This window comes from Elaeis guineensis, chromosome 6 (assembly GCF_000442705.2).
Source record: "Elaeis guineensis isolate ETL-2024a chromosome 6, EG11, whole genome shotgun sequence".
NCBI lineage: Eukaryota > Viridiplantae > Streptophyta > Magnoliopsida > Arecales > Arecaceae > Elaeis > Elaeis guineensis.
In genome coordinates, this window is record NC_025998.2 from 69,942,404 (window position 1) to 69,955,641 (window position 13,238).

Genomic DNA, 13,238 nt, shown 5'->3' on the forward strand with positions numbered 1-13,238 from the left:
CCAGGTGGTGTGCCCAAGGCCCAGGGGACCAAGGCTAAGGCCAAGGTCCATCATTCATGAGGGCTTCATGGAGGCTTTAGGGCTAGTTGGGCCCTAGGTTGAAAGGCTGTGGGCCTTTCGGGTTCTTGAGGTCTAGGTTATGTGGGCCTCAAAGGACCAACTCTTTATGGGCCAGGTCTGGCCCAGGATAGGTGAGATTAGGTCGAGTAATGGGTGTATATGGGCTTGGGTTAACCTAATCTCCCATAGAGTTGGTCAAGGGAGTTTTGGATTTGGGTCACTTGACCCGGTGTTTATATATACATATACTTGTATAGGTTTGAGGAAGCCAAGAAAATAGATAACTCTTTCTCCCAAGTCTTTCTCTCTCTTCTCCCTCTCTCTCCATCCATCTTCCATGCCCTAGGAGCAAGAAACCCTAGGGTTTCTTGCCGCCAGTCCATAAAAGGAAAGAAAGGAAGGGAGGCGCTAGCCCCTTCCCCCCTTTGCTGCCGCCAGCCATTTCTTCTCCCCCCTCTCTTGCAGGCACCCAAACACCAGGTCCAAGACCTAGAATCTCTTGAGAAGAGGTTGGTACAAGTCTTTTTCAGATCTGGAGTTGATCTGAGGTCGTTTGAGGTGTGGGTGAGATCTCCATCAACAGATCTACAAAAAGGCTGCAGCAGGACAGATCTGTGAGGTCTGTCTCCATCTATCTTTTTCTCCATCTAGAATACCCTGATTCAAGATCTATGAATTGGAGGACCTCCAACCAGGTCTGATCTGGTTGGGTACCATATCTTAAATTTTTTTTAGGTAGTTTCAAAGGCGTTCTTAGTCTGGAACGAAAGGCTGACGAAGAAGACATCAACCAGGCTGATTTCGTCAAGGGCCTTGGATCGTGTCCAGAAGTCTCCAGATCTATTCGTTGCTGGTTCCGCTGCACCAAAGGTCCATGGGAGGAGCCAAGATCGTGCTCCAACACTGGTTCCTACAATGGATATGCTACAACCAACATACACCTCAGGGTTTTGAATAGCTAGGAGACCGAGTTATGGTGTAGTCAAACTATAATACACTCAAGGTGAACCGTCGATGCACCTCAGGTCAAAGAACTAGACACACAACTGCAGCATCAAGCTAGTCATCGACGAGAAGGTAGACTTCCTTATGACTGCTCGAGGTAGTCACGCTCAGTACTCTCGTTCTCAATGAATACCTGTACTCTCACTCTAGTGTCTCCACACCGTAGACTCAAGACTCATCTATCCTAAGGAAGCGATCGTACACCAACCTTCTGGATCGATCACCATCCTCGTGATGATCCTATGGTTAGGAGCAGTTTATGAGTTAGTTATGTAAATTCATGCCTTAAATTTTTAACTCTTGAAAATATGAATTTACATTCCCACTAACTCAATGTGATAGAAGAATAATCCTTTTATTCATTTATAGTTAAAATTATAAATTTGCCCTTAGATTTGTATAGAAATGTGTCAGCCGATCTGGCATCTAGGGCACACATCTAACAAACTCCCACTTAACCTAATGCCAATTGGCTAAATATCTAAGTCCCATCTTCTCAAGGTGGGCTTCGATCTTCTGTTGGCCTAATGGCTTAATCAGTGGGTCTGCCACATTGTCTGTGGAGTCGACTCTCTTGACCTCGACATAACTTTTTTCGAGATAATCACAAATCAGATGGAATTGCCACTCGATGTGCTTGGACTTCTGGTGAGACTTTGGCTCCTTAGCTAGGGCTATGGTGCTATTATTGTCACAGTAAAGAGGGATGGCATCCGATGACATCACTCCAAGCTCTATGGCAAACTTCTTGTACCAGAATACCTCCTTTGCAGCTTTCGATGCGGCAATATACTCTACCTCCATGGTGGAATCTGCAATTACCGTTTGCTTGGAACTCTTCCAGCTAACTGCACCACCATTGCAAATGAACAGACTCCTAGATATCGACTTTCGATCATCTATATCAGACATAAAGTTTGAGTCTGTAAATTCTTAAATCTGGAGTTCTCCATTCCCAAAGACTAGAAACATATCCTTAGTCCTTCTCAAGTACTTAAGGATACATTTCACAGAAGTTCAGTACTCTTCGCCTGGATTCAATTGATATCTGCTTGTGACACTCACAGCATGGGCTATATCAGGTCGTGTACATAGCATGGCATACATGAGGCTCCCTATTGCCGAAGCATAAGGGATTTTGCTCATGCGTTCAATCTCCTCAGGTGTGCTAGGGCCCATCTTCTTGGAGAGATGAATGCCATGTCTAAAAGGCAATAAACCTCTTTTGGAGTTATCCATGCTAAACCTTTTTAGCACCTCCTCTATATACATCTTCTGTGAAAGTCCCAGCATCCTATTTGGTCTATCTCTATAGACCTTAATACCCAGTATAAAGGATGCCTCTCCTAGATCTTTCATAGAGAACTCCTTAGACAACCATATTTTGACTGAGGTCAACATGGGAATGTTATTCCCAATTAGGAGGATGTCATCCACGTACAATACGAGGAAGACAACTGCGCTCCCACTGACCTTTTTGAACACACATGGTTCCTCCTCATTTTTGATGAAACCAAACATTTTGATCACATCATTGAAATGAATATTCCAACTCCGAGATGCTTGCTTAAGTCCATAAATGGACCTTTGCAGTTTGCAGATCTTGTGATCATCATCACTGGATGTGAAACCAAGCGGCTGTTCTATATAGATATCTTTCTCAAGATATCCATTTAAGAACATCATTTTCACATCCATCTACCATATTTCATAATCGAAATAGGCTACAACCCAAGCAATATGCGGATGGATTTTAGCATGGCTACGGGTGAGAAGGTATCCTGATAGTCAATGCCTTCGCGCTGATTATAACCTTTCGCTACGAGCCTAGCCTTGAATGTCTCCATATTTCCATCTGCACCTATCTTTCTCTTGAAGATCTATTTACACCCAATAGGTACAATACCTTCAGATGGATCTACCAAGGTCCAGACTTGGTTTGAGTGCATCGAGTCAATTTCTGATCTCATTGCCTCTAACCATTTCTCGGAGTCGATATCTGATATCGCCTCATCATAGGTCTTGGGATCATCACCATGAACCCCATTTCCTATGAGGAATATTTTTTCTACATCCTCTTGTATGGTACCTAAGTACCTTTCAGGAGGATGAAAAATCCTAGTCGATCTACAAGGTAGAAGAGGTTATGTTAGGACTGGTTCTAATTGATTAGGTTCCTCAGGTTCTTTAGCTCATTGCTCTTGGGAGACATTCTCCTTGAGCTTAATTATTCTTCCGATGCTACCATCTTGAATAAACTATTTTTCAAGAAAATAGCATTTCGACTCACAATCACATTATGGTCTTCCAGAATATAAAAATAATATCCTAATGACTCTTTAGGATATCCTATGAACCGAGCTCTAAAATACCTGAACTCTAACTTGTCCGTCTGCTATCTCTTGACATGAGCCGGACAACCCCAAATTCTGAGATGATTCAGACTTGGCTTCTTACCATGCCATATCTCATATGGTGTGGTAGGAACGGTTTTAGAGAGAACCCTGTTCAATACATAAATGTTGTCATGAGATAATGTCTCCAAAAAATTTTGGAGGTCTGTGAAGCTCATCATGGACGGACCATATCTAATAGGGTCCAGTTTCTCTGTTCTGAAACCCCGTTGAGTTGAGGCATTCCAGGTGGAGTACATTGATAGACTATACATTGTCCTTAAGATAGTCTAAGAATTCTCGATTAAGGTATTCACCTCCTCGATCTGATCGAAGAACCTTAATGAGCTTTCCTATTTGTTTTTCTACCTCATTCTGAATTCTTTGAACCTTTCAAAGCTTCAGACTTGTGTTTCATAAAAATACATACCCGTACCTAGACATATCATCGATAAAGGTAATGAAGTAGATAAAGTTGCCTCTAGCCGACATATCAAATGGGCCACACACATCCGTATGTACTAGGGCAAGTAGGTCTGTGGCCTTTTCCCATGTCCCACAAAAGGAAGCTTGTTCATTTGCCTTGAAAGCATGATTCACAAACTGATATGACTCGGAAGTCAACGGACTCAGTAGCCTGAATTTCTTCAATTTGTTAATCCTATCTTCCGCTATATGACCTAGCCTTAGGTGCCACAGATACTTATCATTTAGACTATCTCTAGGCCTTTAATTCCTATGGCATTCACATTTTGCTCAATATTAAAAATAGATACATTAACATGTAACTGATAGAGACCATTAATAACAAAACCATTTGCAACTTTATTATTTTCATAAAATATGTTACAATGGTCCTTATGAAAGCTAATCACATAGCCTTCTTATGCTAAACATGAAACAGAAATCAAATTTCTGCTTACTGCAGGCACATAATAACAGTCTCTTAAAACTAAATCTAATCCTAACGGTAATCGCAGAGGGTAGGTTCCTACGGCCACAGCAGCAACTCTTGCTCCATTTCCGACACGTAGGATCATCTCCCCATCCCTCAGCCTCCTGCTCTCCTCAAGATCCTGTATAAAAGTGCACAAATGAGCACTAGAACTAGAGTCAAGCACCCAACTGGATGTAGAATAAATCGTAAGATTAGATTCGATAATGAGCATACCTCCAGAAGGACCATCCTTCTTGTTCTTCAGGGTGGCCAGGTATTGAGGATAGTTTCGCTTCCAATGGCCTTCTGACTGATAGTGGAAACACTCTCTTTTCAGAAGCCTTCTTCTTCGGTCCTGTCTTCTTGTTCTTGCCACCCACCTTCTGCTTCTTCACGGACTTCTTTTTCTTTCCAAAAGACTTTCTCTTGGAAGAAGTCCACTTCATAGTAAGAACTGAGCCTTTTGAACCTTTCATTGAAAGCTCAGCTGCAACCAGCATATTCATTAACTCGACCAAGGTACATTGCATCTTATGCATATGGAAGTTCATGATGAATTGACCATATACATCGGACAAGGACTGAAGGATCACATCAATCTGAAAATCCTTGTCTAAGATGATACCGAGCTTCTTAAGCTCCTCAAGATTCTTGATTATTGTCAAACAATGATCTTGGACTGACTGCCCATCACGCATCTTGGCCTTAAAAAATCTTTGACAGACTTGATACTTGGCCGTGCAACTCTGTTCACCAAACAACTCTTGTAGATGAGCCAACATTTGATGGGTAGTCAAAATATTTTCATGTTGGCATTGCAAATCATCAGACATTGCACCCAACATGTAGTACCTGGCTTTGTTATCATCATCCATCCACTTTTCCAGAGACGCTCTCTATTCAGCAGTCAGACATGCTGGCATGGCAGGTGGGTCCTGGTCCAAGATATGAGTTAATTTTTTGGAACCTAGAATAATTCTGTAGTTCCTCAACCAGTCCTTAAAATTTGGTGCAGTCAGTCTATGAGTGTCTAGAATTTTGGTCAGGGGGTTTGAGGCAGACATGTTTCTTGTAGAGAGTTAAAAGTTTCTAGTTAGATTTTGTAATCAGATTCAACCAATTTATTTAGGATTTTTATTTTTAAACAAATTAGACTCTCACTATTTTCTCAGGTCCCTACACTCCCTTGGTAGAGATGTAAAATCTTCATGATTAGTGATTTCTAATGGGTGGTGCAGTCTCACCGACTGGCTCATCACCTCACCTAACAGTTATTGGTGATGGGTCAACTGATGAGTGGACAACTCTTGTCCCTTGATTCTCTAAACATGGTGCACCCAAAACTTGGTCTCTAATTCATGAAGCTCACCGTATCCGAGATATTGCTCCAATCCTTAGTTAAGCCAAACCCACCATTTGCACGAACTAGATTTTTGATTGGGTCCCTCACCGTATCCGGAATATTGAGCCCAACCCATCCTCTAATCCGTAGCATCCAATGCCTAATGGATATGGTTGCGTCTTTCCGGTGCAACTGAGCCACTGTAACCAGCCGAGAACAATCAACCCCGGGAAGGACCCACACATCCACAATGGTGGAAGACCTAGACTTAATATTTTTTTAGGAAGATTTGATTTAGGTCTCTTTAAACTTGACTTGACATAATCATAACAATTATGACTAACCTAGTGGCATGGGTCAGCTCGAATTGTTAGCCACCTCAAATCAGAACTGGATCGACACATATGGCCAAGTAAGTGAGACCGGTGGGAGGGATATGCCATTAACTCGACAAGAACGCATTCGAGTCGAGTAGCTCCCAATTAAAAATCAGTCGGTCGCATCTGCCCAACTTACCTTAGACACCAAATTATTGAACCAGAACTAATTGAGTTAGTCTACAATCCAGGCTCTAACCACTGAGCAAAATTAGGTCTTAACTTGAACGAGTCACATCTAAATGTGATTCGACCTTGACCTAGACTTAATCCTATTAGGCTGGTCAATTATTAGCTTTCATGATCCCACCTAACCAACTCCTGATTTGGTTTGATCAACCGCTAGACCTAATTGAGCTATGTTGCCCAACTATGCAACCCAAGAGGGGGGGGGGTGAATTGGTTTTTAAAAATTTAAACTTAATTTACAACTATGAAGATTATTTAACAATGAGCAAGATAAGTATAGAGAGTGTAATTTATGCAAGGTAATAGTTGGATGCAAGAATGCAAGAGAATAAAGAAGTTTAAAAGGAGAGCAATTAAGCACAACACAAACAAGAAGATTTATAGTGGTTCGGTGCCAACTTGCACCTACATCCACTCCCCAAGCTCCTACTTGGAATTTCAATCCACTAAACTGTATTCAACCTGAATACACTCGTCGAACCTCCGACTCTAGCTATCCCAAGCTAGAACACTTATTTTTGGGTACAAGCAACCCAATACAATCCGATTCAAGGTTCGGATCAACCTTCCCACATTTTGAAACCCTTCCAAAACAAAAATAATAACTCAAAAAGAGTATTACAGTTAATTGCACAGAAATACAGATGAAGCTCCTTTAATGAGCGATAAAGCTTTAAATACACTTTACACAATTAGAAGGAAGCTCTTCAGATTTTCTCAAGGTGGTTGGAGACTTGAATGAGCTCTTGAGGAGTTGGTGAACTTGAATTAAAAGCTTTCTTGAACTCTTTTTAAGTGGGCTCTTGCTTAGGGTTGAAAGAATGCTTGAAAATCTTTTTCAAATCTCTCTCTTTTATTGATTCCCTCCTTTAAGTCCCTTTATATAACTTCAAATAATGGTGGAGAGTAATCTGGCTGAAATAGAGCCATTAGAGCATATTAAATGAGCATTAAATGCAATTGAAATGGGTTAAAAACTAGCCGTTGCAGAATTTTTCGTCACAGGGGTCGACTCATAGGGTCGACTCATGCTCATGGGTCGACTCATGGGGTCGACCTCTGTGGAAAAGAGCAAAAATAACTGTTCTGTAATTTTGGCCTGCAGAGCAGCAGAGGTCGACTCATAGGGTCGACTCATGCCAAGGGTCGACCCATGGGGTCGACTCACAGAGTGTGCCAGCCAAAATTTTTGCGTCCGTTCAGCCCTTTAAGCCATAGTCGACTCATGGGGTCGACTCAAAAATAGAAACCTGATTTTCTTACAAAATATACTTTCCAAAAATGTTGAAATTTCCTCCAATAGATTGCACGTCTTTTGTTCTTGCTCTTGAGGCTTCTGAATCAGGTCTTGATAAAATTATGATTTTGCCCCTAAAATGCAATAAGTCTTTTTTCAAGCCAAAATCATTAGTAATCCCCTCAAATACTTTGTAATCATCAAAATCAATTCAAGAGCAACAATCTTCCCCTTTTTGATGATGACAAAATACTTGAGCAAAAGTATATATAAAGCATTGAACATGAATTTCAAATTTATGAAGATGCATCACTTAAATATTATAGCCAAGTATTAGAACGAATGCATCATAAGCAGTTTAAAGACAATTTGAAATTTGCTTATAAGTGCATTTGCCTGAAAGAAAAGCTGATTTTGATTCTTTGGCATATGACACATTGCCCATTTGCTTATCAATTTACTCATTGCTCATTCTTTATTACTTATTTCTCAATCTTGATTTATTACTTAATGTTCAATCTTTATTGCTCTTATTGCTCATCTCGATTTTGATTCTTTACTCCCCCTTTTTGCAGCATCAATTGAGATTCTCTCCTTTTTGACACATCAATTGTATTTCTCTATTCCATCAATTGATTCATCAATTTACCTCTTTAGCTTCCTTCTTTGATTGCTTGTTTCTATTGTTATTATTTTACTCCCCCTCAATATAGCAATGTAAAAGATATATCAATTTACTTATTTAAAGATATTGCTATTCAAGTATTTCATAATTTAAAAAATTCAATTTGATCATTCAGAGATATTCATTGAAAGTCAAAGTAGTATATATTATATATATATATATATATATATATATATATCCAAAAGTGACTGAATACATAGATGTTTCAATACATAAGTGTTAACTTAGAGTACAAAAGACATGGATAGAAACTATCCAAGAGTCAATCAGTCAACATTACATTACATGGCCCATAAGATAGATCCAGACAAAAACTAAGAAAGGACAGACTACACTGGATCTAATAGATATCATGGCTGGACGGATCGAGTCTGATGAATCAGAGATGGGGTGAGGAGATGAAGGATCATGTCCACGAGCTCGACCTCGACCGCGTCTGCCTCTGCCACGGGTAGAGGTGCCAGCACGAGTGGACGGGTGAGAAGATCCTGAAGGCTGAGAAGCAAAGGACTGTGCTACGAGTGAGAGTCTGATAGTATCCAGAAGGTTCAAGCTCTCGAAATAGATTGTAGCAGGGCACTGAACTGAGTGAAGCATGTTCACTAGAGCCCCTATCTCTCTCCTCAGAAAGTCAAAACCACTCTCTAAGACTCCTCGCAGTCTGGCTGCCTCCGCAGATAGGTCTGAGACCTCAGTGATGTCCTCATGTGGCTGTGGATGGCTAGAGCTAACACTTGCCCTGCAAGTCAAGTACTCTGCCAGTCAGTCTCAATACACAACCCTTAAGCTGCTCAATGCGTACTGATTCATCTGAAATCATTGAAAAATAGTGGAGATGTGGGGGATCAGTGTCTGATCAGATACATCGTGAGATGTTGATCCCTGAGCAAAAGCTGAAGTGCCCATCTGACGAGATAGTATGAAGCTACACGCTGAGATATCATCTCTATCTGATCATCAGCCAATCTGATCTCAGAAGGATGTGCTCTGCTGTCCGGCTGCTGAACTGAAGCATGTCTCCTCGCAGACTCTGACGGCCAGTCTCGTAATCAAAAATAAACTGAATATCTGGTGAAGCTGCTCTGTGATCACGGAGGGGTGAGGATGGTCCTTCCTCCTCTGCTCTGTCCTCAGCTCTCTCATCCACACCTTTTGTCCAACCACCATCAGTTTTGGAAATCCCATGCGGTGCAAAGTATGACGGTTGATAGTGTCGGAGTGAAATAGCCTAGCTACTGCCTCTCCCTCAAAGCTAACTCCGAACCTCCTAAATACTAAAGTGAGAGCCATACCAAAAGGCAAATGTGCCTTGGACCTATTCAAGGTCTCGCTCATAGCCTTAAACATCAATGCCGGAGGTTCAGGGGGTTTGAGTAATAACATGATACATAATACAGATGTTCCAACCAGAGAGAAGATCATGTCTACCACTTCTAGAAAAAAATAACTTAGTTATCATGTGGTGCAATAGTCTCATCTCAATGGAAAGAATCTTTGTCTCTAATTTGTTCAGGCTTCCAGTGAAGGTTCTCCCTAGAATAACATTTATTCCTTCCTCTTTACTTGGGAGTTTCATGTTTGTGTACCCCTCACAAGGTAAATGAAGTATTTCTCCCAAAAGCATAGGATCTAGGCTAATGTCTACTCCTTCACTGTGGATTTTACTGTTTCATTGCTATATCCCAAATTCAGATAAAATTCTCTAACAAGATCCACATAAATATTTTCTTTTAGAGAGCAGTAGAATTTTCAACCTTGGTCCTTAATTTTTGATCCGATAGAGAACCCTTCCTTTTCAAAAAATCTGAAATCAATATTTTTGTCGGGCTCTACCTTTCTATCGGAGAGGGATACTTTACTAGGGCTGATTGGAGACCGGGTTGTAGCTGGAGCTGAAGAGGAGTAGGGTTTGAAGCAGAAGTGGTCTCGGTTGCACACTTTTTTCCAACCCACGAACTGATTTCCTCCTCTATGGAAGCTTCATCTTCAGAGCCATTTGCACAGGTAGGACTAGCACGGAACTTAGGAGAGCAAATGTGAGGGAGAATGAAAGGTTTTTAGTGGAAAGATAAGGATTTTGGAGAAGTTAAATTCGGTTTGGAGAAAACGGGTAGAATCTAGGGTAAGCTCGAATCACTCCAAATGAAGAAGGAGAAAGGGAGGAACTTGGTTCCAAGAGGGCGATTTAGAGGGTGAGAGACGGGGGAGAGGGATCTTGAGGGAAAACTTGGATTTGAGGAAGAAGAGAGGGAGACTTTTGGTTTGGTGGAAGGATGAAGGTGGAGAGTTGGGTCAGCTCAAGGAGAGATTTCCAACAAAAAGAAGGTGCCCGAAGGATTTAGTCAATATTACAATTTACCCTAGGGTCGACCCTGGGGTCGACTCATGGCACAGAGAAATTCAGAAAAATGATGAAATAATTTCGAAAAAATTTGAAATATTAGACGAAGGATGTTTACCCAAAAATTGATTATGAGAATGATAATTTTGAGATTTTGAGCTCAAAAGAAAAGGTGAGAATTAAGCTAAAAAATTTTTGGTGGTGATATCTTGAAATCAGAGAGATACTTAAGCAGATGGATCAAGGATTCCTAGTTCTCTCCTAATTTTATAAAATCTATCTTCACTTAAGGCCTTGGTAAAGATGTCAGCTAATTATTTTTCAGTACAAACATAGTCAAGAATTATGTCTTTATTTTGGACATGTTCTCTTATGAAATGATGCCTGATTTCAATATGTTTTGATCTAGAATGTTGAATTAGATTTTTAATGAGATTTATAGCACTAGTGTTATCACATCTTATGGGAGTTTCATTAAGTTTGATATCAAAGTCTTCGAGTTGTTGCTTAATCATAAGATTTGAGCACAACAACTTCCGGCTGTAATGTATTCGACCTCGGCCGTAGACAGTGCTACCGAATTTTGTTTCTTGCTAAACCAAGAGATTAGGTTAACTCCAAAAAATTGGCAAGTTTCACTAGTACTTTTTCTATCTAATTTACATCCAGCAAAATCGACATCTGAATATCCTATTAAGTCAATTAGTGAGTCCTTAGAATACCATAATCCTAGAGTTTATGTACTATTTAAATATCTAAGGATTCTTTTAACTGTATTCAAGTGTGATTCTTTTGGATTTGATTGAAAGTGAGCACATAGGCAAACACTAAACATAATATCAGGTCTACTAGCAGTTAAATATAATAGAAAATAATCATGCCTCTATAAAATTTTAAGTCTACACTTTTACCTTCTTCATCTTTGTCAAGCTTACATGTTGGGCTCATGGGTGTGCCAATTGTTTGGAGTTCTCCATTCCAAATCTTTTGAGTAATTCTTTTGTGTACTTGCTTTGGGTGATGGAGATTCTTTCCTTTGTTTGTTTGATTTGGAGTCTGAGGAAGAATGTAAGTTCTCCCATCATGCTCATCTCGAACTCCCCTGCATGAGCTTTGCAAAATCTTGACAAAGAGTTTCATTAGTAGATCCAAAAATAATGTCATCGATATATATTTGTATAACTAATATATCATCTTGATTTCTTTTAATGAAAAGAGTTGTGTCTACATTTTCTCTTGAAAAATTATTATTGAGTAAAAATTTGCTTAGCCTTTCATACCAAGCCCTAGGTGCTTGTTTCAAACCATATAGAGCTTTATTTAATCTAAAAATATGATTAGAAAAAATATGATTTTCAAAACTTGGAGGTTATTCTACATAAACTTCTTCAGTAATATATCTATTTAAAAAAGCACTTTTGACATCTATTTAGAATAATTTAAATTTCATAAAGCAAGCATATGCAAGTAGAAGTCTAATTGCCTCTAATCTAGTAACAGGTGCAAAGGTCTCATCAAAATCAATTTCTTCTTCTTAATTATAACCTTTTGCAACCAATCTTGCTTTATTTCTTATTATATTTCCATGTTCATCCAATTTATTTCTATATACCCATTTTGTGCCAAGTATTGAATAGTTTTTAGGTCTTGATACTAAGGTCATACATTATTTCTTTCAAATTGATTAAGTTCTTCTTGCATTGCATTAATCCAATTATAATCTTTTTCAGCTTCGTCTATAGTTTTAGGTTCAAGATGAGAGACAAAAGCAAAATGATTGAATGCATCTCTAAGTGAGGAACGAGTTCTTACACCATGTGTAGGATCACCAATGATTAGTTTCTTGGGGTGATTGTGATCATACCTCCATTCTTTGGGTAGATTATTTATACCTTGAGGTTGTTCTTGTCGTTCTTCACCTTTCTCATCTTGTTTGTCTTCATGTTCTTCATCATCTTGAATTATTGAATCTTTTAGAGTGATCTCCTTCATCCCTTCTATAAGAAGATCTACATCATCAAAACCTTCATTCTTCTTTGAAGGAAGATCGTTAGTTTCATCAAAGACAACATGTATTGACTCCTCTACTACTAAGGTTCTTTTGTTGAAAACTCTAAAAGCTTTACTAGAAGAGGAGTAACCAAGAAAAATCGCTTCATCAGATTTTGTATCAAATTTTTCTAATCTTTCTTTACCATTGTTTAATACAAAATATCGGCAACCAAAAATATGAAAATATGCAATGTTTGATTTTCTTCCTTTCCAAAGCTCATAGGGAGTTTTTTTAAAATTTGTCTAATTAAAGTACGATTTAATATGTAACATGCTGTATTAATAGCTTCCGCCAAAAGTATCTTGGAAGGTTGCTTTCACATAGCATGGTACGGGCATTTCTTCAAGTTCTATTTTTTTTTCTACTACTTCATTTTGTTGGGTGTCCTAGGTGCCGAAAAGTTGTGGCCTATTCCTTTTTCATCACAAAATTTTTCAAAATCTTGATTTTCAAATTCGGTTCCATGATCACTTCGAATATTTTGAATTGAAAAACCTTTCTCCTTTGTGACTTTTCGATAAAATTTAGAGAAAACTTGAAAATTTTCATTCTTGTGTGCCAAAAAGAAAATCCATGTAAAACGAGAAAAATATCAATAATTACAAAACCATATCATTTT